Raw genomic sequence first — 6,000 nt, 5'->3', positions numbered from 1 at the left:
TTGGCTTAGGTGAATTGACTCCTAAAGTCTTCTGATTTTTCAAACCATCAAAGTCAATTGAAAAAGGAACAAATTCCTCAATCTTGATGTCTTGTCTTTCAACATTGCTTTTGACAAAGACAATCTTCTTCATAATCATATGTTCCTCATCACTGCTTTCTCTAACCCTTGACTGTCTTTTCAAATATTCTTCCATTGTCTCCACTTCTCCAACATCCAACACTTCACGACTAGAAAAGATTGGATAAACTGGGAAAAAGTTTTATGTATCAATCTTTTTATTCACCTTCTTCTTCTTGTTGTTCTGCTTTATTCTATTCAATACAGTCTTGCTTGGAGGTCTAACTGCATTGTAGTTTATCTTCCTCCCTTCACAGATGTCAAAAGAGACATGTTCCCTTTTAATGTTGTCCTTTTGCTTCTTTGATTTTGGTGGGACTGGTGGATACTTTGGAAGCTTGTCAACAGATTCAGGTTTTTTATACTTTCTTCCTTTTTCAGCAGCTTGAATTTCCTTTTCAGTAATTTGATCACTCAAATCACTCAGATCATCTTGATCCAACTCATCTGAATCAAAGTCATCCTCAGAGACTTGAACTCCAATTGACTTTTCCATTTTCACTTATTTCTTAGTCACAAACTCTCCATCTTCATTCACTTCTACCTTTCTGTATAAATCAACAAATTCTTCCCTGTCTTGAAAGACATCTTTGCATCTCTTTTCTCTTTGTCAAATTTTGGCATGAAGTTGTTGTTGAATGGAGGTGGAACTGGCTTGTATTTGTCCTGTTCTTTCACATGATTCAGTATACCACATATGTTGCCAGTTGAGACCAAATTCTTAAGAAATTAAGTTTCAATCTTTAGTCTTCTGTTTTGCACCTTTTCTTCAACCAACATCTTCTTTAAACCATCAATCTCAGTAATGTATCTGGTTTGAGTTCTGTAGATGATCATGCAATCATCTTCAAGGCTCTTTATCTTTTCATCGCTAATCATTTCACTTGCCACATACTCATTTATGATACTTTTCCTTCTAAAACACTCACCTTCCAGCTTTCCTACTTTTGTTTTTAGTTCACTAATAAGTTCATTCAAATCAACTGTAGGAGCAGAGTGTACCTGAGAGGAGGTTCCCTTTTCTTTCTCAATTATGGCCATGAATGCCACATTTTCCTTCCTGATATCATCAGCAATATCCTCTTCATGACTGCTCCAATCAAAACTTCCTTCATGTTGTGTAGTCACTGCCACATTTCCTTGATTTCTAATCTGATTTTGATTTGCTGGAATAGTGTTGTTTGGAACATTTTGAACTGACTGAAGGTTTTGATTGTGATTCATTTGAGGGTGAAACCCTTGAGTCTGTTGCATACCCTGTTGTTGATTGTTCATCTGAGGCTGAAAGTTGTTGAAGTTTGTATTGTAACTGTTGTTGTTATTGAAGTTGTTCATTTGATTGCTGTTGTGGTTGAATATTAGCTGATTTTGCTGGTAATGCTGCTGACTTCTTGACTGATTCTGTTGATATTGATGCTGACCTCCTGGTTGTTGGTTCTGGAATTGATTCATTTGAAAATTTCTTGGTTGATTGCATTCTCTTGCAAAATGACCAGGTTGCTGACAATTGTAGCATATTGCTTTTGACTTGTCAAAACCAATCCTGTCATTAGGACCAGAAACCAGAGTTCTACCAGTTCTGTTATACAGCCTTCTACTTCTCAAACCCAACATGGCAGCTTGCCATTTCAAATCCATGTCTTCTAAGTCATCTGCATCAATTTGTTCTAAATCGTCTTGAACCACACTTGTGTGAATCATGTTCTTTGCAACAAATGCATTATAAGACTCAGTGAACATAGACAGCAATGCTTGTGTTTCATTGTTTTGAACATGTTCTGTTACAGGGTTAGTAACATTTCCACTGGACATAGAGGCAGAGTCAGAATCATCAATTAGTTGCACATTAAACCTCTGCTGATTTCCTTGAGTACTTGTACTACCCCCAATAAAAGACTTTGGAGTCACAACATATGTTCAGCAGGTTCTTCTATGATGGGAATTTGTTGTTGGTTCTTTGTTGACAGGTTTCCCATAGGTGCAATTAATGCATTTGAAATATTGAAGCTTGGTCTATCTTCCTTGATCATTTCATTTTCAATCATTTCAAGTTCAGCAGCTTGAAGAAAACATACCACATCATCCAATTTCAATTCATTGAAATTCTGCTTTTGAAGGATGAATTTGCAAGCAGTATACCATTCTTTTGGCATTGAGTTGAGCAACTTTGTATTCAAATCAAAGTCAGTCATTACATAATCAGTTGTTCTCAACTCATTCACAATACTTAGAAATTGTTCTAGTATTGATTTCAACCTTTCTCCATCTCTATACTTGAACCTTTCCAACTGTTGCTTCAATCTTTGCTTCTTTATGTTCTTCAGTTCAGTATTCCCTTCATACATTTCAAGGATGGCATCATACATTTGTTTGGCTGTTGTGTGATGAGCCACCTTGGTCAGAATCTCTCAAGAGAAACCTAGCTTAATCATAGCTAAGGCTTTGTCATCCACCTTCCTCATTTTTTCTCTTACAGCAGCAGTTGCAGTAGCATTTGCACCTTCTTCAACAGTAGTTTGTGGATCATTCTTGATGGAGTTCCACATGTCAATGTCATTGTAGCATATGGCTGCTTCGAAGAGTACCTTCCATTTGATAAAGTTTTCTTGTCCATACAACCTAGGTATCTTGTTAGTAGACACCTCTTGTTCCTCATATCCAAACATTTTGAGAAGTCAAAAATCAGTTTCTTTGATAAAAAATTTCAAAATAACCAGATCTGAAAACAGAATGCTCAGATCTGATGTGTCTGATGTGATTAGAACAAGATTTAGATATAAAGATTTAAACTTTAATTGAAATAAGGAAGAGAAAACACCGGTAGATTGTAGATCTGGAAGAAAAATGAAAAACAGAGCTGCTGACGCCACAAATCAATCGAACAGTGGTCTGCTTACGTCATTCTTCTTCAAATCTTCAATCAGCAACACTCTTTCTAAAAATAGCAGTAATTGGCTCTGATACCACTTGTCTGGTCCCACTTAATTATGTTCGATTCAGCTCGGATCTTAATCAATCATGTCATAACTCACACAAAAATTAATCGTGTTGACAAGACAGTTAATGACAGGTTACTATATTTAGAAAGATGACCGTTTGTTAAAGGCGGAATCAATAACAAACATACGGTTGCAATGAATATTCAGGGACAGAAGGCAGACACAGGATTCACTCAAAAAATTTCCATTTATATAATGTTAATCATACAAAAGGTTAATCGATTTAGGGTTTTCTAGGAATCCTAAGACAGCCGTCAGTTGTGCATTTTTTTCATTTGTGTGTGTCACCTCTCTCTGTCTGTGTGTATTTGGCGGCGTGCCCTAAATATTCTATTTATAGGCCTGCCAACCTAAGACAACTGTCATTCCTTCTAGAAACCCTATCCGATAATACATATTCAAATTACATATTCAAAAATAAAACTAAGTGTAAAACAAGTCTTCCCGGTAGGCTTTTCATTAATCTTCAGTCTCCGAGTACGCAGTGTACTCGGCCTTCCTTCAGACTTGGTAAACATTGAAGTGTACTTGGAATCAGTTTCCGGGTAGACTTTACTTAAAGAATATTTTACCAAGTAAAATATTCACCGAGTAGACTTCAATCTTCTTGGACTTATCAAACTTTGCCCGACAAATCCTTACGAGCAACCTTGTTCTTCTATGGTCCTGTTCGGCTCATTGTCAGTTGAACAACTTATTGATAAGGCGTAGTCGGGAGTACATACCTTACTTGAGCAGAACCTTACTAGAAATAACTTAGAGATATTCTATTAACTCATCAAGTATACTCGGACCATAATTATTAAAGAATACCTTGCCCGGTCTTCCAATTACTTGGCTTCTTGGACTTGGTTGACCATACCTTACTCGGAAGAGTAAAATAATTGGTCTTGAAGAACAACCCTGCTTGACAAAGTGAACCTTGCTCGGATATGCCAAATCAATGATCCTTACTCGGGAAATCACTAAAAAGCATACCTTGCTCGGATATCCACTTAAGAAGACTATTTGAAGTAAACCTTGCTCGGAAGGCAAAATCTCGTACTCGGCTAAGTAAAAGCTTACTCGAAGGTCCAAGGTGTGCTCGGGTTCAACACTTAGCAGTTTCTGAGGAGGTTGAGAAGATTCCAATCTTCCATATTCTTCGTTTTCGGTCAAATCTCCTCATTTGGGTCAAATTCTTGACCCAACACTATCTTCTGGCGCTGATCTTCTCCCACCTTAATCCCTACCTTAATCAAATTGGGAATTGTTAGCACAGAGGGAAAAAACCATTCTCTTTCACCACCTTCCATTCTGGTCATCTTCTCATATTTTCTTTCTCCATTCTTGGGTAATTCTTTTTAAAATCCATTTATCTGCTGTAATTCATTGATATTTCTGATTTGTATGTTTTCAATTCATATTTCCTTTGGTAAATTTTGATGCAGCCCCTATAATACAACTTCTAGGGGTTTTGTGATAAAATTCGTCACAATCTATTATGTTTCTTAGATTGTGAAATACTCAGTTCGTGGTAAAAGAAAACTGATATGTTATTTTTATCAAATGATTACACTACTGTTGCTAAGAGTTTGTTGGTACACGTACTTCAGAAACTCTAATCAAGAATTTCTTATTATAGTGGATGTTCAGCGTTTCATTTATATTGGTTTCTTATTTCAATGCAGATGTACTTGATGGTCGTATGGTTAGATAATGGATTTCTAGAAATAATCAAGCATTTATCTTTATCGGAGAGTTTTCTGTTAAAAATAAATATGTTCTATACTTGTTGGGATGGAATTGAAAACCTAAACCCGATGAGAATACCCGAAACCCGACACAAATGGGACGAGGTTGGGATTACTTCTGATTTTTTTTCGCGGGTTTGTGACGGGCAGGGGATTTCTAATTTGCCCAATTACCCGTTTACATAACCTCATTTACCCGATTATATACTCGAGTAACCCAACACAGTTTTCTTTTTTACTTATTAGATACACACACACAATACACACACACTTTAAATATCAATATATTTAAAGGCTTTATCTACTGAAAGCATAAATCATTTTTTGAAAGTTTATACCGTTGAATCTCGAACAGTGGAACACCACTTTGCAAACTTTTGTCTCATGGCAATAATCATTAATCAGGAGATTTTGAACTAGTTTATATTGTATTATATTTCTAGAAATTTAATGGTTGCATAGGATTCTTAAAACAAAATATAAACTAACGGGTTTAGTCATTACTCTTGTGATTAGATATAGCATTTATAGCATTTATAGCATTTATATTTACTTGTTGTGTGTGTATATATATAAGTTTTAGAAATTCTACTTATTGTCGTGTTAAACATGGGTGATCTTGTTTCTTACTTTTGTATCATCAATCAGTTTACTTAATCAAAATATGGATTCACAACATCAAGATATGGATTTACAAGACCAGGGGATGGATTCACCGGACCCAGATATGTACTTCACCAACCCTCTTAGTGGAAACTCTCTCGTGAACCATAGTGACTCTCTACCCTTATCCTCTAGCAATTCAACCAACGTTAAGAGGTCCATGTGGGGTACAAACTTCACCTCTAAAGAAGATGAGTTACTTGTCTATGCATGGCTAAATTGCAGCCTTGATGCCATAAAAGGAACGGATCGAAAGAGCTCCCACTTCTGGGCACAAATATTTAAAAACTTTCATGAACATAAAGAAACCACAACCGAGCGATCAATTAAGTCTTTATAACAACGATGGCCGTGCATTCAAAAGGCGACAAATATCTTGTGTTCGCCCCTAGATCAAGTTGAAGGGTAAATCAAAGTGGTATAACTCAGCATGATACGGTAAACTTTCCACACTCTTGTTTTGAAAGTATGTTATTTTTTATTTT

The sequence above is a fragment of the Bidens hawaiensis genome, unplaced genomic scaffold, assembly GCF_021521415.1.
Source record: "Bidens hawaiensis isolate Kalapana, Puna unplaced genomic scaffold, B.hawaiensis_p1.1 tig00037630_1, whole genome shotgun sequence".
NCBI lineage: Eukaryota > Viridiplantae > Streptophyta > Magnoliopsida > Asterales > Asteraceae > Bidens > Bidens hawaiensis.
This window is presented reverse-complemented; position numbering follows the sequence as displayed.